The 22,163-nt window shown below is 39.6% G+C and overlaps 1 protein-coding gene across 3 annotated transcripts in view; it reads right to left on the minus strand.

Moving 5' to 3' along the window:
- Positions 1 to 22,163, minus strand: part of ntrk3a (neurotrophic tyrosine kinase, receptor, type 3a) — a 229,490-nt gene that overhangs the window by 54,194 nt on the left and 153,133 nt on the right. The gene's annotated exons all lie outside the window — the stretch shown is intronic.

The following is a 22,163-nucleotide window of genomic DNA, read 5'->3' on the forward strand; positions in this document are numbered from 1 at the left end:
GTGTTGTATTTAAATAAAAATTTGACAAGAGCAGTGTTGGAAGAAGTATTTAGATCCCTTACTTAAGTAAAAGTACTAATACTACACTACAAAATTACTCCACTACAATTAAAAGTCCTGCATTCAAAACTAACTGAAGTAGAAGTGCAAAAGTATCAGCATAAAAACAACTCCGAGTATCAAATGTAAAAGGATAGGATTATAATTATTATTGATGCATTATGTAAGCAAAAAAACAATATATTCTTAACATAGTGTTATGAGGTTTAATTTAAACAAATATCCCTTAAATCACTTAACTATCATGTTTTTATGTTAAATCTCGACCTGAAAAGTAACTAAAACTAAATGTAGTGGAGTAAAAAGTTAAATATTTGCCTCACAATGTAGTGAAGTAGAACTATAATGTTACAATGTTATAATGTTTCAATTTTATAATGTTATAAAGTACAAGTACCTCAAAACCGTACTTAAGTGCTAAAATGCACCAATGAGTAAAAAGTTTTATCAGATGCAGAAACACTGCACAGAGTTTGTGGGGGAACAGAAAGTATCTGGGTTATTATTCTTTCCCTTGGAAATGGTGAGGCAAACAGTAGAATTATATTTAATTCTGATTTGAATGTTTGCTTGCACATATTTGTTTGGCCAGCACATTGTCTTGCCATATGATGTCATATTAAAATTTCCCCCCAGAGCTACTGTATAAAATGCAGTGATCTGATTGAAATGAATGATGGTCACTAGCCGTGTTTCCATTAAAATCTAATCAAATTTTGAATCGAAATTTTGAAATTTTGCATTTAAATGCGCATCAAAATGTGTTAATGGACAGGTGACAGGTGATTTATTTTCAACAAGTTCTCCAACAGAAACAGCAGAAGAGGTTGTGTGTCAGTACCACGGAGTGTTATCCAACACAGACCTTTAGGTTGGAGGTCTGTCAGAAACTCCCAGCTGTCCCTCTGCCCTGCCAGTATTTCAGCTGCTTGATTAATCAGCAAGCATGTCCACAACCTTCACTGAGCTTTATTCAGCTCCAGCACCACCCCTGCATCCACCTGCAGGTTCAAAACTTTAGTCTTTGTGGGGCCACCAACAAGTTTTTGGCTCAACTGAGAGCAGCATTTTTTCTTGATAAAGAAATAAAGTAATGAATAGTGACAGAAATGCATTTGTTGGATGAATAATAGTGAAGTGACATTGGTAAAAAAAATATAAAGGAGAGATATCTGCCTACCAATCCTCCTAGACATTATTATAGTTGATACAAAGCAGTCTTTTAAATGTTCTCTGCTCTGGAAGTGTGCCACTGACAGGCCTTGTGTCCTAAGTTAAAGGAGGATGTTGTTTGTTTCCACACACAACCTGAGGGCTCACTGACTGTTTCTGTATAAAATGTGATTTCAATCTATCATTTTTTAATTTCCAGGGGTCCTTCCACTGAGGAAGTCCTGCTCCACATCACATCCATCCAGATCATCAGCCATTGCTCTTCATTCTTTCATCAGTAAGGAAGGTTGTATTTCAACCCCCATGAAGAGCCGATGCAATGAAGAGTATGTACATAAAACTTGAATGAGGTGAGAGAGGGGTCATGACTGTCGGTTCAGTCAGTGTTTGTTTCTCTTCTAACACCTATAACCCCTATTTTTCTACACACCACACAACTGTTCAAAGCACTTCTTGGGAATCAAATGATAATGTAGTGTTAATTAAAACTGTTTTGGTTTTTTCTGTCAAATTACATAAATCAACTGGTCCATTTAAATCAGAGATTAGAAAATAGTCAATCAGATGAGCTTGCTGGGAGTCATACTGGAACAAGTCCTGACCAGGAGATCAAGCTGTGCGTGATAAAGTTTTCTTCCTGCTTGATCATTTTAGTGGTAATAAATAATGCAACTCTCCCAGATATCAACTGTGTTCATTCAGACAATCTTTATGAATCCTTGAATTCATTTCATCATTCTGTTCATTTTCTCTCTTAATTTCTATATGCACTGATGACAGTTCTATCTTGACTTGAAAAACAAGTTTTAACTTTGTTTAATCAATTCTAGATGTAAAATTAGCACATTAAAGACATACTTGGTAGTTTGGAGCTCTGCTGTATTTCCCATATAAGACATACAGTAAACGGATACATAACCTCTGTTGTCTGTAGACATAGATAGCAACAACCCAATGCAACAGTCGATAGCAATTCAGCTAGTGCTGAAAACAAACACATTGGCTTTGGAGCCAGCTAGTGACTGATGATGGTAATGGATTAAACACATTGACAAACACTGCTATAAGAAATAAGCAGAAAATGAAGTGGTACTAAAAATTTTATGAGCAGAATTGCCAGGTCAGCATCTGTTTTGGATCCCTCCGCTTCCCGTAGCTCTCTTGCTTTTCCACCGAACACCGTTTCTTAGGTCTTTTTGGTGGCTCAGCCATGACGAACATGTAATAGTAAGAAAATGAACAGCTTGTTCATATAGCTAGCCAGAGTGGCTAACTGGTGCTTGATGGGGGGGGGGGGGGGGGGGGGGGTAAATGTAGAATTGCTGTAAAGCACTTGGTTTTCTTGCTCATTCTTGTGAGATTTTCAATGCCAGGACACAAGTACAGATCTTGTAAGGCTGGTTTTCCACCAGGAGACAGCAGGAAGGGCAAGGAGGGCAGAGAAGGAGGAAATTTGCGCCCAAACTGGTCATTTTACCATCACAATGATTTCTAAACGATTTTATTAAGTTGAAAATGCTGCATAGTTCTGCTTTAAATGAAGGAACTATCCTCCCATTAATATCAGCACCTTCACCCTCCACATGTACACCACAAGTAGCTGAGCTTTAGTGTTAAAGTCTGTCAGTGAACCTGCGCTCAGGGCCGTTGCTGTGTTGCTCAAGGACACTTTGACAGGAAACCTCACTGTTCCTGAAATCCACCCTGACAGCTATCAGATATCGAATGGCCTTGTGTTTCTCATTCAAGCCACCCTCTCTTCCATCCCTTAGTTTCATTCCTCCTTCACCCCCTCATCCCTTGCTCTCCCTGGAGGCCAGGCCAGTAATGAGAGGAAGTGCAGTGAATGTTTGATGAGTGAGAGTTTTAATTTTTCAGCACAGCATGGGTAATAGTTCTGTAATCACAAGACGACAATTTGAAATATTGATCTCAAGGTCTGGTATAGAGCGATAGAGAGAGATGGTACACATACTGCTGATGTCAGGAAGTCATAGAGCAAAGAAACAATGATTGCATGGCATCACTACTTATCTGTGAATAACACTATAGTAGATATAGTTGTCCATAGACAAAAGGGAAAAAGACCAGAGCATAAAAAAGCAACACAATTTAATTGTTTTTAATAGGGGTATTAAATCATGCTCTCACGCCTAATACCCCCGAAGACACAGCATGGCCTTGGATTAATACGCACGTTCATTTTACCCAAGGTATCTTTTTGTTTTATCTGGTTGCATACAACCTTAAAACCACAATCCCACTAAACAGTCACACGACACTGGTTCTTCATTTGCCATGTCCAAGCCCGGCTTTATGAGCCTGTGGGTGTTGCAGCATATAACCAATCAAACAAACTATTAAATACTAACATCATATATATTTGATGTGTTAAGTGAGGTTTACAGTACAGAGACAGTACAGTCAGTGGCACCAAGACAACAAGATCTCCAACCTTAACGACAAAACCATTTGTCAATACCACCCATAACCACACATATGAGCGTTTGTCACAGTACCTCGGAGCGCTCTAAAAATTGCACACGTCGTTATACATACACATACGGCCCGCGGTTGTAAAAAAAAGGCTGCAGTTTCACATGGGACACAAATGGCGTTAGGTGAAAGTCCGCCATTTGGGAAGTGCTGATATTTGTTAGATCTCTCATTATAATCTATAATTCTTATATTTTCAATACACAATATTGAATCAAGCACCGCCCCCTATATGTTAACCATGCCCCCTTAACCAGTTTTTGAGGAAAATAAATGTATGTAAATGCCGGGAGTAAAGTATTTACGAGGGTGACATGAGCCACGGAAGCTACATAGACAACGGAAGTTACGGAAAAAGACGTGATTTACAAACCATGAGCCATAGAAGTTACGGAAGTTGCTTAAACAACAGAAGTTAAATGAACAACGGAAGTTACGCAAACAATGGAAGTTAATTAAACAACGCACATTACGTACACAACAGAAGTTACGTAAAAAGTAATTTACTTTTCAAACGGGAAGTGAACCCCGTTCTCCTGGATGAAAGTCTGCCATTTGTTCGACCCATCCATCTCCACATTGCCATCGATCATCACAACTATGGCAGCAAGATGGCAGCAGAGGACATTCTAAAATGTAAATGTGAGTCGTATTTTGCTGCTTGTACAAACGCCTTAGAGTGACGTTTTTGAGGGGAGACCACCTTGATCAAGACCTTCAGACCATTCTTCAACACAAAAAAAATTGATTTTATCCAACAGTGCTTTTTTACTAGGGTTGTCAAAAGTATCGATACTCAAAAAAGTATCAATACTAAAACGTTGTATCCGGATACAATACTCATTTTCAAAAGTATCAATACCCCCTGTGCACAGAATACAACCTCAAAATATTGTTATAATTGTTATTGTTTATTGTATTTATTTATTTTTTGCACTACCTCAGACCTGAAGCTTGTTATCATAGTTGCAGTTTCTTTTTGCACAACTGTTTTTTATTATAAATATTTAACCTGTGGTTCTGTTCATTTTTACATATTGCATTTTTCTTGTTAATAAAAATATTTATGTTAAATTTTGGGGTCTTTGTTTTTATCCTTGTGGTATCGAAAATGGTATTGAGTATCAAATATTTTCCTGAGTATCGGTATCGAGTTGAACATTTTAGTATCGTGACAACCCTGCTTTTTACTGAAATGTAAGAAGTGACAGCAGGGTGAGTGACAGGGAAAGAGGAAGCAAGGTTTGTTCTGAGTCAACTTCCCTTCCCTGTAGAGTCCAGCAAAGCAGAATAAACCTCTCTTCTCCTCTGTGGACTGCTGACAGAGCCAGGCCAGTCTACACACTGCAGCTGCCACACAACTCACAAAACAAACACGCCATTTTAGCCCTGAGCAATTTAGGTGTGGTAATCAAGAACTTGGGAGAGATGTGCTGACTGAAGTTCACTCTTTTGTGGTCCCTCGCTCTCTTCCTGTCCCTCACCTCCTCAGCCAAGAAACGTTTCTTTGGTCTTTTTGGTGGTTCAGCCATGATGAACATGTACATTTACATTTACATTTAGTCATTTAGCAGACGCTTTTATCCAAAGCGACTTACAGGAAGAGTAAAAAGCAAACAATCAAGGTATAGTGCAATAAGAGCTATTAGTGCATCAATAAGTGCTAGTGACAATTCTTTGAGGAGTAGAATTATTGTGTGGTGCTAGGAGAGAAGATGCTCTCTGAAGAGCTGGGTCTTCAGGAGTTTTTTAAAGGTAGAGAGGGACGCCCCTGCTCTGGTTGGAACTGGTAGTGGTTCCACCAGCGGGGAACAAGAAATGCAAAGAGTCTAGATTGCCTTGGACCAACGGGGGGCAGAGCCAGGCGCCGTTCACTGGAAGAGCGCAACGGTCGTGAGGTAGCATATGAGATTTGAATTAGATGCGGACTGCAACAGGTAGCCAGAGGAGCTCAATGAGCAGCGGTGTGACATGTGACCTTTTTGGCTGGTTGTAGACCAGGCGTGCCGCCGCGTTCTGGATCATCTGAAGCGGTTTTATTGCACAGGCTGGCAGGCCTGTCAGGAGGGCATTACAGTAGTCAAGTTTTGAGATGACAACAGCTTGTGTCAAGAGTTGAGTGGCATGTTGAGTTAGGTAAGGTCTGATTTTTCTGATGTTGTAAAGTGCAAAACGGCATGAAGTTTCGCACCACCTTGGTGGGGGCAAGACACAGGGAGTCAATTTTGATGTTGATGTTGTGGTGTATTGTAGGTTTAGCAGGGAGTACCAGCAGTTCAGTTTTTGAAAGGTTCAGCTGGAGGTGATGTGCCTTCATCCATGTGTTGATGTCAGAGAGGCAGTGAGAGACCCATGCAGAGACCGATGGGTCATCAGGAGGAAATGACAGATAGAGCTGAGTGTCATCTGCATAGCAGTGATAGGAAAAGCCATGTGAGCGAATAACCTGACCCAGAGAGGTGGTGAAGATAGCGAATAGCAGGGGTCCCAGCACTGAGCCCTGGGGAACCCCTGTGGTGAGGCAAGACAAAGTAGACAACTGTCCATGCCAGGATACACTGAATGAGCGTCCTTTGAGGTAGGAATCAAACCAGGACAGAGCCAAGCCAGAGATGCCCATTTTAGAGAGAGTAATAGTTGGGGAGTAATAGTTGGAACATGAACAGCCAATAAGTGGTTAAGGATAATGAATGAATGAATGAATGAATGAATGAATGATTTCCAATTGACCTTGAACTGATGTGTCTTCTATAAACACCAGATGCACAGTAACGTGATAAGTTGACAGTTCTGCTGCCAGATTGTCAACAGATGCAGATACAGTTCATATGCACGACTGAGAGCAATCAAATCCCTTCACACCAAAAACATTTTCATTTGAAATAGAATAAAACAGAGTATTTCTCACTCCAACAACTACCTGCTATAACACAAACCTTAAGTTCTTACATTTTTTATGCAAATATGTAACTGTCTGGAGGCTTGTTCTGTACATTTCTGTCAGTTTAATTATTTCCAGGGTCCTTAGAGGAACAGATCCGTCCACCATGAAGCACTCCTGTTTGCTTCTAGTCAACCCCACTGCTGTCAGTCTAAAGGAGTGTGCTGCCATTGTATATCGCAAATTTGTCACTTTTTTGTCTGCAGCTTTGTATTCATAATAGAGCACCTACAGCATGCACATGCAGACTGTGTACAATGAATAAACGCTTGACTATATCCAGGTAGGCTCATTGGATTTAAAATTAAGGAAGTCAGAAACCCTTATATGACATTTATGTGATTATAATTTTTTTCTGAAGGCATACATGTTTGTATGTAGAGAAAGGATGCAGCTGTGCAGATGGTGTTTAGCAAAACTTTCATACTGCCACTTGGGGGCAGCCGAAGTCAAACATTTGGGTCTTAGGTAGTGAAGGGACAATGAAGCTCCTTGAACCATTTGCTTTATTTTTTGAACCCACTAGATGGAGGTCTTGGCTTTAAAAAAAGGCTTTAGCAATGGTAATTCAGTGGATTTTCAACCCTTTGTTGAACAAAGAGTGCCATCTAGTGGGCTCTGTAAATAAAGCAAATGGTTGACGAAGCTTTGTTGTACCTTCACTAGTTTTGAGAGCAAATGCTCAAGCTCACAGTCCACTGCTAGCATCAAAGTAAGTGCAGAATTGAATGCATTTGGGGTGTTGTCTTCTTCTTTCCTGTCCTAAGAACCATCTTGTGACCCCTCAGATTTATGCTGTACTCCTTTGGGGCCCTGAACCCCAGGACGAGAAGAACAAACCCAATAATGTCACCCTCGGGAGAAAACTTTACATTCGAAGCCCATTGCTGGCTACCAAGTTCTTGTAGTGATTCTTCTGTGGAAATGATAATATCATAAGTGTGTTCAAATAAAACCAGCCCCAATCTGAATACCTTTAAAAATCAAACAAAGACATATATTCCAGAGTACAAAATGTCTGGTGACAATATTAACTGAGTAACATTGAAAAGTCAAGGCCCTCCTTTAACTAAGTAAACTGTTCAGTGGCATACATACATACAGGCTGGTTCCAAAGCCCAGATTTCATGGAACAAAACAGTGCCATTTGTTTTGAAGCAGCATCATTCCCAGAGGTTTCCATTGTAGATCCAAGCCAAGAAATTCCCTGTCACATCAAGTGTTTGCTGCCTTTCATTTACACAAGTTATTAGCCAAAGGCCTATATCAAAAGGACAAATCCCTGTGGGATTCTATAAGGCTCTGGTATGTGCCAGAAAGCACACAAAATTATTCCATATTCCCTCTCTCTGAACTCTGCTAATGTTCTCATGAGCCAGTCATGAGGAAAGATGATAACTCTTTATTCTAATTGTAATGAGCCAGTTCCTTTTCCCATAGGCTTTCACTACGGAGAGAATTAACCAATGAGCACTCTGTCAGGAGAGATACTGCATACGTGTGTGTGTGTGTGTGTGTGTGTGTGCGTGCACACACGTTTGGTGAATAAAGGCGCTAGAGTGTTACAAAGCAATATTTAAATCTACATTAGAGAAGGAAAGAAGCTAAGAGTGTAATTATGTATATGTTTGATGGTCCATTTAAATGGTAATGAACAGTAGGCATGCAGTCTTTCTCACAGGAGCGTCAACAGAATAAATACCTTCATTCACCCGCTGTGACTGAAGTAGAGGAACACTCTCGTCCTCTCCTATTTCTATTAGTTTTTTCTCTTTTTTCCTATTGATTTCACTTCAGAAATAGAATCGTCACAGCAGCATAAATGTGAAGATATACAAAAATAAATTATGAATTAAAACATATACCATCTACTCTTTTATTATTATTATTACTATTATGACAGCCATCTGAGCATTTGTACAGTCAAATAGAGGTCAATGATGTCGAGAGATTTCTTCAGAATATTATCTCAACTTTCCGTCAGCCTGATTGGAGCTGATGTTGTGCATTTGTTCTCTCCTAACTTTACCACTTGTGGAAGAAGTATTCAGATCCCTTAATTAGGTACCAGTACTAGTACAAAACTGTGAAATGACTTCACTACAAGTAAAAGTCCTGCATTCAAAACATACTAAAGTAAAAGTACAAAAGCATTAGCACCAATATTATACTTTTGATACTTAAAGTATCAAAAGTGAAAGTACTCGCTATGCAGAATGGACCCACTCAGATTATTTTATATATTCTAAATATATTATTAGATTATTTGTATTAATTATTTTATTTAAGCAGTGTTTTAATGTTGTAAAGACAGGGTTTATTTAACTACTTAAAATACTGTTAAAGTGATTAGACATTATAATTTGATCATGTTTTTTTATGTTAAATCTTGACCTGTGAAGTAAGTAAAGCTGTCAGCTAAATGTGGTGAAGTATAAAGTTCTCAAGTAAAGTACAAGTACTTCCAAATTGTACATAAGTACAGTACTTGTGTATATCTATTTAGTTACTTTCCACCACTGCACTTTACTTATTTAGTTATTTTACTCAGTTAACACTTGACAAATGCCCAATGTAACGGCTTTGTAAAAATTGGTTGATTGTTCCTCAAAAATGTATACACCCCTAGTTTGCATCAGCAAATATGTTGCTTCACAGCATGAGGGACTTGGGTTTGAATTCTGAGTCCTCCTGGCTTCTTCCCACAGTCCAAAGACATGCAGCTTAGGTTTGGTGACTCTAAATTGCCCGTAGGAGTGAATGAGAGCCTGAATGATTGTCTGTCTCTATATGTCAGCCCAATGTCAGCTGGGATTAGCACCAGCCCCCTGCAACTTGAGGTTTGATGTTCGGTGAAGGATAATTATAGTGAATGTGTGTTCAGAGTCAGTATTAGCCCCACAAATGAATGCATGGATTTAGTCTTTTACATTATAAAATGGCATCACTGTGAAACGGCTACTTCTGTCACAGGTCATTAACTCATCAGTGGCTCAATCTTCACAATCATTTAATCACTACGAGGAGCAGACTGAGTCACATTGTGTCATACAGAGCAGATGATTAATGTGTGGATGTTAACACCTGACAGGTAGTCACTATTACTATTTTTACCAACATCTCCACAGTGATGGTGGCTGCAGCTTTGGTAAATTTAGGTTACAAAACCTGACCTCAGTTTAGGGCAAAAAAACTGCATGGTAAGGCATTATAAAAGACAGCTTAATCCTCTGGGGTCTATGATCACACTGGCTGAAACTTTCCCCAGTTTTTTGTTTGACGTTCCGAGGTCATGTAAAACCAAAGATATGATCGTTTTAATTTGATAGTACAAAATTACTTATTCATGTGTAAAAGTAGGATGGCATGAGGCAGGCGTGGCATTCTGTAAAAATTAAAAAAAGGGGTCTAATCATCAAACACTGTTCCTATGAATAAACATGTTTTTATGGTAATTTTTTGTGTATAGTTTTATTATATTTGAATTTGACCTTTATATGTTTATACTTGCAACCAATGTTTACATTTTTCAGGTCCGAAACAAATTTTATTGTCACATAGTATAATTTTATTTCAGATTTCATGATTTTTGTGTATTTTTGGGTTCAATATGTTTTTAAAGTGGGTTAAAGTACCAAAATACCAAACACGGGTACAGTAAATATTATGTGGTATATAAAGGGCAAATAGGCTCACACCCCAGAGGGTTAAACAGTAAATATACGTGCGTAAATGCCGGAAGTGAAGTAGTTTTATAAGAGTGACGTAATCAACGTTAGTTATGTAAGCGTTCGTTACGTAAGCGTTAGTTACATAAACATTATGTACGTAAACGTTAGTCACGTAAACAATGTTAGTTACGTAAATAACATAATTTATGTAGAGTTCCTATTTCATTGGTCAGGGTTTGCTCCGCCCACATTAGTCATACCCCCCTTTATCATAGGTTCTTTTCTTACACTGAAAAGAGGGTTCCCTTTTCATAATTAGCCACTTCCACTGCTGTGCACACCACAAATGAAAAAAACAACCAACATATGCACAAAAAGTGGTGGTCAAATTTCAAGACAAGGCTGAAACCAGGAATCCTGCTACAGTCATATATAGTTTATGGCTCCATGCTTTCAAGCTAAAATCTATTAAAACAAAAATCAGTCATGCTGTTGCATCAGGTGACGTGATACATTAAGTCAGTGAGAGGAGTTTATTATGAAACAAGCTGTGGATCTGTGAGAGCAGCTCTGCATCACAAACACACGGTGTTTATGCTGCTTCGCTAATTTAATGAGTTGTGAGGGATGAAGAGCTTGAAATAAAAAGACACAATGACACAGACCACATCTATTCAGTTTCAACTATCACAGCAAAATGATGTTATTCATCTTGACATTGATCAATATTCCAATATTTATATACTTCAGGTAATATGTTGCATTACACAGTCATTACTAGTTTCTTCTTGAATGAGTGCAGGTTCTGTAGGTTATATTGTATTATATGGTATATATATTAATTGTTTCATGTAAAAGTATAGTTTTTATGGAAATCTTGGGCTGGAAAATGACTTCTGCAAGTAAAAAGAAAAAAATCAAACTAAGTCCTAAATCTGCAAACCTCCGAGCTGCCGGACAAAGAAGTCAGAAAGTGATCCCAGAGATCCAGCCTGAGCCAGTGTGAGTCAGTGTCTGTGTGTGAATAAGTAAAGCAGGCCCTGAGGAGGCTGTTTGGTTTTTAATAAAACACCAGAGCAGATGGTCGTATGATCTGGGACACAGAGCGAGAGAGAGAGCGAACGAGAGAGGGAGAGAGAGGGAGAGAGAGAGAGAGATAAAGTGAAAAATGCTTAATCCTTTACTTTTTCTTTTCTGTTTCACCACCTTCTTCTTCTACACTTTAGACAAGTTCGGCTGGTTATTTGCTCATAATTATATAAATACACACAGTTTATATGATATATTTGAATGTAATATAAAGTAATTCAGTGTCACATATCAGCACTACGTCCACTTAGAGGAGTGATTTCTTCGTATTTATTCGTGTGAGTGACTTCAGCCATGAAGGAACTGGTCCAAGTGACGGGGATGAGTGGGTCCAGGGTTGAGTGTCAGCACCCACCATGAATCTCTCTCTCAGAGAGTCAGGCAAGGAACCTTGGTGTTATTCTGGAATTAAACTTTAAAAGCCACATCAAATCAGTTACATCAGCCGCCTACCATTCAAAAAACACTGCTAGATTTAAAAGGCTTACACACGAATATGTTTCCAGTAGATAAGATTATTGCTACAGTCTTCGCGTAGACCTTTCAAAACAAGCAGAATGCAGCTGCTGGGGTCCTGACAAAAAATAGAACACATGAACATATGACTCCAGTGTTAAACTAGCTACCTGTCAGATTTCAGCTTGTTTGCTGATTGTTTACAAGTCTCTCTGTAGCTCAGCTCCAAACTATATCTCTGACATGCTGGTGACGTATGAGCTGCCTAGAACTGTGAGGACATCAGGGGCTGGACTACTGACCGTCCCAAAGGTTGAAACAAAACATGGTGAAGCAGCAATTTTGGGTCAGCCTGTGAGCTGTAGCTCTCACCACAGAAAGACTAAACTGTGAGCCGATATCCCAAACAGGAAAGGTCATATTGTGGATTGCTAAAAAATTACATTTTGACATTGGGGAAGACCAGAAATGTAAGATTACCCAACACAAAATTACAAGTACTTATTGATTTGAGTGTTATTTGTTATTCTCTTATCTTCCTTTTATTCATTTTTACCTCTTTTCTCTCCAGTGATGGAAAGTGCATTTACTCAAGTACTGTACATAAGTAGAATTTTGAGGTACTTGTACCTTACTTGAGTATTTCCATTTTATATAACTATATATTTCTACTCCACTACATTTTGAGGCAAATATTGAACTTTTTATTCCACTACATTTAGCTGACAGCTTTAGTTAGTTTACAGGTCAAAATTTAACATAAAAAACATTATCAAATTAAAGTGATTCATAAGTAAGTCATAACAGTATATTAAGTAGTTAAAAATAACCCCAATCTTAACAAAATTCAAATGCTGATTACATAAATCCATCAAAAATAATAATACAATAATATATCTGGAATATATAAAACAACTTTTGATACTATAAGTACATTTTGATGCTGATACTTTTGTACTTTTACTTAAGTAATTTTGAATGCAGGACTTTTTATTTGTAGTGGAGTCATTTCACAGAGCGTTATTAGTACTTTTACTTAAGTAAGGGATCTGAATACTTTTTCCACCACTGATTCTGTGTTACGTCTTATACGTTCTTTCTCTGTATTCTTGTTTTCTTTGAGTTGCAATTATGAAATGTGCTCTACAAATTCAGCTGCTTTGCCTTGCCTTACAGTGTTGAAACAGCACAAGCGATATGCACGAGCAGTACAATAGTGATAGTCTGCTAGTGTTAAAAACAGCGCTTATCACATGTCACATTTAGGAAAGGATATCATACGAACAGAACTGCAAAATATTTCTTTGCAAATCATACAAATCCCATTCATGGGAATACATTGGGTTATGTTGCGGGTTTTTGATTTATAGTTCATTAAAAAAATCCAGACAGATGAATCACATGGGCTCAGGCCGTGTCCTGCTTCCATGGGAACTGTTTCACAAATTAAGCGTATCTTTTTTAATCAATTTCTTTTCACTTCTTTGCATTGAATGACTCCTCACTTTAATGAATTTATTCATCTGTAGAAGTACATTACTGCTCACTTAGCAATGAATCATTGTGGAGAAAATGGATCAGGGGACTGCATACACTCTCCTTAGAACCCCAAAAAGACTGGACCTGGTGCTGGCACAGTGAAAACACATGCTGCACCTTTTAGAATGTGGATTCAAAAACACATTTTGCAAAGACCAAAGTCCACTGACCAAACATCTGTTGAAAGCCACATCTAAAGAGCCGTGAGGCATAGAGGTGTTCTGGAAAATGATTAAGTGCTTTAATGTTTGCATACTACCCTGACCTTTCAATTACTCTGCATATATGTGCTGTTGCCTGCTTTGACACCTTTGATACTAGGTTCCATATCACGCTGTGCGTCGCTCCTCCTGAAATTTTTCATCCCCCTGAAGTCTTGTGACCCGGTGCTTTTCTGAGTCAGCCAATTAAAAGCGTTGGTAGAAAGAATCAAGGTCTGTAAGGATAAAACAGGCAGTCCCCGGAGCTGAGAGCTTCTGAATGTTTTAAATGTTGGATCCCTCAGTGTATTCTGCTGTAGTCCAGCGGTATTACACAGTCCAGCTTGCCTTTGGCTATATCCTTAGCTAGTCTGTTTAGCCTCGGGTCAGCTGCTCACACAGGAAAGAAAATGGTAATAACATCTCCACCTTTCACGGCCAGGCAATGAGAATCAGACCCTCTTCATCTCTGAAAGAAAATAGCTAAATGTGTAACCCATGCATACGTAATGTTAGACTAATGTTGGGGGTTATGTGGTTCCCATCAAGCCATAAGAAGAGCTGCAGGTAAACCGGAGTCATTTCCTACAACCCTGAACAACCCCAAATATCCTTCTGTGAACTCTCCTCCTCTTCTCACAGACCCTGCACTTCCTTTTGTTCCTTCTCATTCTACCACTTTCATTCAATTCACTTCCGTTCACTCAACTCCGTTCAGTTCAGTGGGTGCTTTAATAGCATTGAACCATGATTCAACTCAGTGAAAGAAAAGCTTCAAAATGAATCCGTCTGTAGAGTAATTCAACAGTCAAAATGGGCTGACCTCTCTTTGTCCCTTTGTCCCCTTTCTCATTTCTCCTCAGCCTTCTTTATTAATACAAAAAAAGACATCATAATGGCAGGTAAACATCCCATAGATGTCAAAATATTGCGTCTCAAACATAATCTATCACCTACTTAGAAACCCTGAATCCATTTGCATCATTGTGAAAACCTAATGGAGCACACTGCAGTAATTACATCCAGGCTGCACAATAGAAACACATGCTTCAGTGTTCCTGCTAATGTTAATGTATATCACTTCACCTCAGCTGCCTTATTCACATTTATAGAACCAGGGAGATTTTTTTGCTATCCACAAAGAAAACACACTTGGTGCAGCGGGCCCCAGACACCAAACCCCTAGCTTTGATTGTACAGGCTCATACATGAACTGCTGACCAGTATTTTTACTCAACAATGACCACTCACAGTCTGTGTAGGACCATTATTGCTACTGAGTTTGGCTGTGATCAGCATTAGTGATCATTCCACTGAGATGGAAATTGTCCCTATATAGATATTTCCCTTTCAAGAAATAATCCAAACTGTGAAAAAAAAACCCTAATTGGTGGCTTTGCAACGAGCAAACAGCCAATGATAAATATTAAAACCCTCAGAGCATTTTCACTGGACTAGACCAGACCACTTAGATACCCCTTTTTGACCAAGGCAGTTCTAGGGCCGGTTCGGAGCCAGTGGCGAATCTTCAACCAGTTCTTTTCAACTGCCAACAAAGAACCGGCTCTCGGCCAGAAAAACTGGTTCAAGAGCAGCACCAACTCTTTGCTGATCTTGAACCATGAACCACTTACATCAGGGGCTGAGGGCGGGATTATCTGACCAACAAGACCAACTGCAGGTATGCCGTTGGATTAACACCTCAAGGAACTAAGCGTCTTTGCCTTGCATAGTGTGTTGAGTTGTCTGCAACTAAACCATCAACCCCATCAGGTTTAACTTGATGAGGAGCGTGGGCAAACATCCAGCAGGACCAAAAAATAAGACCTGTCAAAGGGCGGATGAGCTCATCAAGAGTCAACCGCCATCCACATCTGGAGAGGAGATGGACACCACCAGCTGATCTTGTCTATTGAAACACTTATGATGATTACACCAGACGACCACATACCGGATTGGTCGTGGCCCGGGTTAACAACGATGCAACCTCCATTGCATCGCAGGATGGAATCGAAAAAAATGCAGCAAGAACTGCAGAAGATCGATCAAAACGGAAAGGACTGGTGAAAAACATCATAGTGCACCTACGGCCACTTGGCTACGGATTACGATGATAATGATGATGATGATGATGAAGGCCAACTAAAATGATATCATTCATTTTATTTTATTTGTTTAACTACAAGGTGAGTGATAAGGGCTAGCATTAGCGGGTTAGTATTAGCAGGTTAGTGTTAGCAAGCAAGCTTTCGCGGGCTAGCGTTAGCTTACAAAAAAGGCTAAGGCCTATGTAGGCTCGCAAAGCCAAGATCAACATTAGTAAAGAGACGATAGATAAGTACTTGCTCATTTACATAATATAGCAGTAGAGCCTCATGCGTTCATGCACTTCCACTTGAGCTCAAGAAAACCGATACCATCGTGTCAATAAAGCTTCAAAGAGACAGAGATGGAGAGACAGACAGACGCTGGCAGACAGACAGATAGACATCTCTCAGTCCTCTCTGGACATTAAAAGACTGCTGGATCTAAAAGCAGATTAGAGTGTGATAAAGATGACAATATTCCTTCTGAGGAGAAAACAGAGATGTAATTTCCTCCTCAAACAGAGGAACAGAGCGTATGAAGAGGAGGATTTGCGGAGACTTAATGGAACCATCAGTTCTTTGCTTGGCTCTGTCCTCTTTAAAAGCATCCATTTTGAGTGTCTGAGGCTCCATATCAACACAATTCATCTCTGTGTGTGCCACAAGTCAAATCTGTGTGTGTGCGTGGAAGTGCACACTCACCCTACAGGCAGTAATGTGGGTTGGCTGTAAGGCGGCACTAAATGAACAGATGGATGTAATCAACAGATGGTTGATATGGTGTTTCTGTGTGTGCGCCCTTAAGACATGATGTCTGTGAGTGTGTGTGTGTGTGTGTGTGTGTGTGTGTCCTGTCCAACTCAACTCATGTCAGAGTTTATAGCAGACACATGATGTGGACAAAGCAGAGAATGAAGAGGTCAGTGATATTTTGAAACATGTGAAGTGTTCATATTTATAATTATTTCTCTAATATTTGTGTTTATTCAGATAAAGGCCAGCCACTAATGAGGGCAAAATAAAAACATTGATAATGATTGGGATTACCTGCATTATAAAGGCTCACAGAGTACGCATATTATTTGCACAGCACTTAGTCAGTAGCATCAGTGAAGAAACAGCAGATTTGTGTCATACTAACCACTCTGCTGTTTCTTCTGAAATATATGTAATGTATGTGGTAGGCCCACTGGGCAAACATCCTGAGATCAGGGAGGATGAAAATGAATTTTAGAGAGAAATTTGAAAGAAAAGAAACCCTGCTAAATTTAAATTAAATGGTGATGAATTCGAGACTGACTTCATGATTCACACATATGTTATCCAACCTATCTATCTTATTAAACCTCCTTAACCCTATAAAGCCAAGTGTATCATATTTGATACAGAAGTTTTTGAGACCCAAACATCATCAGTGTGATATTTTTTTCCTGAAAAACCTGATGTATACATGTGTTGAAAAAAAAAAAAACTGAGCACCAAATTGCACAAAAATACAAGATATAGCAAAAATGATATGCAGATTCAACTGGTGGATCAGTCATTGCTGCGAGAAAGCTTCATATCAGCAGATGTATGATGTTGTGTTATATGGAAAAAAATATTTTGCATGTTTGAGGAAAATGTTAAAAGAAAGTAAAGTCTTAAAAGGTTAAAAATGTTGGGTTTTATATGTTTTTGTTAGTTCAAGAAAAACAAACTGTGAGCAACAAATTGCACAAAAAGAACTGATGTATCAAATATGATACAAATTAAAATCATATACGCCTATTGTTTTTAGATTTTTTTTTAAATGATCTGTCAGCAGGTTCAATAAACACTCCAGTTTAAAAAAAAAAAGAATTTTCTGGCAATTATTTAATGGTTCAGGCTTTATAGGGTTAAAAACATCAACACACACACACCAGACCCTGAACAGCACCAACCACTGACCTCACAACACACACAGTTACAATGCGGCCTCCAATCCAAGTCAATGAGATAGCGTTAAGCTTGCTAGTATCAATGTTAACTCTACCGGTCAGTTCATGTTAGATTGTTTGATGTTAACAGCAACAGTTACAGTAAGTGAAGGGACAATGAAGCTTTGTGAACCATTTGCTTTATTGTTTGACCCCACTAGATGGCTGTTTTGGCAATGGTAATTGAGTGTATTTTCAGCCCTTTGTTGAACAAAGAGCGCTAGTGGGCTCCGTAAATATAGCAAATGGTTCACGAAGCTTCGTTGTCCCTTCACTAGTTACAGTTAACACTATAGCTAACGAGCCAGCAGCCAACGTTTAAACTCGGGTGACGGTAAGTTGGCAAAATAAAACTGCTGCTACATCTAGCAGGGCCATATCTAACTCTAACTCGGCCCAAACCGAACAGCCAGCCCCCATCTTAAGATGCTTGCGACCAAGCGTGACATTTTTTTCTGTCGGAAACCCTGGGTCACCACTCTAACCTGGTGAAGGGACAACAAAGCTTCGTGAACCATTTGCTTCATTTACGGAGCCCACTAGATGTCGCTCTTTGTTCAGCTAAGGACTGAAAACACACTAAATTACCATTGCTAAAGCCTTTTTTTTAAGCCAAGACCGCCATCTAGTGGGATCAGAAAAAAAAGCAAATGGTTGAAGAAGCTTCATTGTCCCTTCACTACTCTAATCCCCATCGTATGCTAGATGCAAGATTTTATTATCTAATTCGGACGTCTATCTCTTTGTGTGACATTGTTTTTTCACCATGAGCAACAACCACAGGATGTTTGTCCTCATACTTTGTATGGATGAGTCTGTCACCACTCAGTCTGCCAACTGTAAAGTGAAGAGGAGGATGTGGGCAAGACGGATACATTTGTTGTCAATAGTTACATTACTTATGTAAAAACTATTCGACAACTTTGCTGACAGCCAATCATCAAGCAAGTGCAACAACACAAGACATCACAAGCCAGTTAATATTAGTCACTTGTCCAACAGCAAGAAGGCCTTCTCACCGTCTGTCTGCAGCCTCTTATTTCACAAAGCTCTGGCCAGTGACTGAAAGCCAGTCCAAGTCTCTTGTCTAGCAGCTTCTTGCTCGGTCACTATCTACTTTTCACTTCTTAGCTTTGGGAACACACACATTGAGTCGAGGAAGTATTAACAACAAGTTTTCCAACCTAAACGACAGAAGAGATCGTGTGTCAGTACCACAAATTACGGCACGTATGTACATATCATGAAGCACGTTTAACGGCTTGCAGTTCAGCATTGCGTTCTAAAAATAGCACACATGTCGCACACTCTAGTCTTGTCTTGTAACTTGTAGTTACAAGGGTCACGTGACTTCCACAAGAAAAAAAGTTACGTTCAAAAACGTGATTTTAGGTAACTTAAATTAAAACTCACTTACTTACGACACAAACCCTGCTCTGCTGGGTGAAAGTCCGTCATTTGTTCGACCCATCCACCTCCCCGACCTCCAACTGAATGCCGTTTTTTCCTGCCTGTACACACAACCTAAACTGATGTTTTTGAGGGGAGAACAGACTGATCAAGCATCTCTAACAGCAAGTCCACAGCTGTAAGTACCACACGCTCGTCAAAACCAGAGCAGATGTATCCACTAACCCACAATTTTTGGCTTAAAAATGTCCATACAGTCATTGTAGGGATGATATCGTGTTGCTATAATGCTTCTCACAGCATCTCCTAACTCAATGACGTCAAAGATTTGAGCATTTTCAGTGGACCTGGTTGACCTGATCTCTCCCAACACCACAGTTTCCACTCCAGTTCACTTTAATCTAAACAAGCTCCAGCTGCTCTGTCGGACTCAGTTCATAGTTCACCTTTATTTAAATCTGACCCTGCGGATGCACAAAGTAAAAACACACACATGTAAAAACACACACACACGCACCCTAGTGTGTGCCAGCATGCTGTTAAGTGTGTTTAGCAGTGCACTGGAGCAGTGTTTACAGTCTGCCTTGTTGAACAGAAGGCTAATGTGACTGCACCCTCACTTTGCTTTTATTCCCTCCCTGCCCTGCAGTGGCCTTTAGTGTTTCCCACATCTCATCATCACAGAGGATCTTATTAGATAGTGTAGCGCTCTCAGCGGCATCTCAAAATGCCCCTCCATTATTTATTTGGAATTTCCAGAGGCAACACGTTTTGGAAATGTGCTTAGAGGAAATAATAGGAAACTAGACAGTGATCTCAGTCTGTGACTTGGAATATGTGTGGAACAGCTCATCAGTATGAAGGTCAATTACTGTTAGATCCTTGTGGAGGAAGATTTAAATAATGAATGAAGGTACCTGCTGTGCCAGCCGTGTACAAAATGATCTGCTATGCATCAAAAAAACTAGAGGCTGCAGATACAATGCACATACATTCTTCTGATGGCTTCACGTTGTTTCTATATCTAAGACTTTCAAAATAAAAGTCATAAAACTCAGCTGGAAGGTTTATTTCCTTTTTTATCAACTTTCTTTGTTGCTTATTACCTTGAGTAATATCCTCAGCCAACACACAATGAACACTGACAACATGGAGGGCACTTTTGCCACTGCAGTTTATATTTATCATTGCATTGTTCTTTTTTTTCTTACCTTGTCTCGACTGTCATGCCCCCACAGTCACCTGTTGCACCGAGCCCTCACCTTTACTGGCTGTGGCAGCAGCTGGCTCAGACACAGCTCTAACCTCCACTCCCACCTGCACCCCTGCTCCAAATCCTCCATCAGCTCCTCAGTACACAGAATATTTACCTGACACTTTCATTTGGCTCACTGCCAGAAAAACCCCTGCTGTAGTGCTCCAGCCATTTTATTTCTGTCTGCCTGTTAGCAAGACCTACTTTTGATGATAATATCATTATAAGAATGAGAATGTGTTGAACATGTAGTTCAAATGATACTGATGCTTATGGGCAGCACAAGGAACCCTTTAGTGTCAGTTTTGAACTTTTCAGGGACTCGTAACATGCATTGTGGCTTTTTATTAAACACACCCTACAACAAGATCTCTACAGAATAGGTCGTTTGTCAAGACCGCCCATAACGACCCATATGAGCATTTGTCAAAATGACCCATATGAGCGTTCAACATGTTCTCCAACATAAACGGCAAAAGAGGTTGTGTGTCAGTACCACAAATTACAGCACGTAGGTACGTATTACTGCTCACATTTCACAGCACATCTGTACGTATCCCGGCTCACGGTAAAGTGGTGCTTTCTAAAAAATAGCACACACCTACGGTCCGGGGTTGAAAAAAGGCTGCAGTTTCTGTGGATTTATGTTGTAAAAAAACTTCCTGGTGAGGCGTTATAAAAGACTCATACAGTTTAAACATAAAAGTTTATACAGTAAATAAATGTTTGTAAATGCCCAAAGTGAAGGAGTTACAAGGGTCACATGACTACCATAAAAAACGTGATTCACGTAACTTAAGTCAAAAAAGGTTTACCTTTTTTCACACCCCACTCTTCTGGGTGAAAGTCCGCCATATGTTCAACCCATCCACCACCCCTGCCTCCAACTGATTGCAGGAACCTGCCCTTTTAAACTTGTCAATCACTACGATGTCAGCAAGATGGCGGCAGATGCATTATGGCGGACAGTAAAAAAAAGTCAATATCGCTTGTTTTCCGCTAACTGTACATGCTACCTATATCGACGTTTTTGACTGGAGAAACGTTTTGTGTTTAGCTGCACAGAGTGCAGAGCATTCTATACATACACGTACGGTTCACCATTGTAAAAAAGGACGCCGTTTCTATGAATAAAACTACTGACCTAGGTTTAGGGCAAAAAACTTCCTGGTAAGGCATTATAAAGGACAGTTAAAACAGTAAATACATGTACATAAATGTAGTGAAGTAGTTACAAGGGTCACGTGACCACCATAAGTTACGTAAAAAACAAGTTACATTCAAAGACGTGATTCACATAACTTAAGTAACTTAAAAAATGGTTTCATTTTTTTGGACGCAAACCCGGCTCTCCCAGGTGAAAGTCCGCCATTTGTTCGACCATCCACCACCCATACCTCCAACTAAAGGCGGGAACCCGCCCTTTTAAGCTTTGCCTGGCTGTCAATCACTACTACGTCAGCAAGACAGTAGACAGTAGACGGTGAAAAACAGAGACATAGCTTGTTTTTCACTGTCTGTACACACAAGTTGTTTTGACGTTTTTGATGGGAGAACAGACTGCCAAGACACACTAATATGTCTATGTCTAAAAAAAAAGGTTGAAGCATAATGTAGTCTTCTGTACATGATAACAAAAATGATGACTGAAGACCAAAACCAAACAGACTGAGCAATAGAGAGTGACAAAATGTTGATCCTGAACAGCTCCTTCAATAATAAAACCACATCACACCAACAACACGGTGTCACAGACAGAGCAGCACCTGTCCTCAGCAGGTCAGGTGATAAAACATTCAGCTGTGACTTCAAATGAGCTCAAACA

This window comes from Centropristis striata, chromosome 6 (genome assembly GCF_030273125.1).
Source record: "Centropristis striata isolate RG_2023a ecotype Rhode Island chromosome 6, C.striata_1.0, whole genome shotgun sequence".
NCBI classification, from domain to species: Eukaryota; Metazoa; Chordata; class Actinopteri; order Perciformes; family Serranidae; genus Centropristis; species Centropristis striata.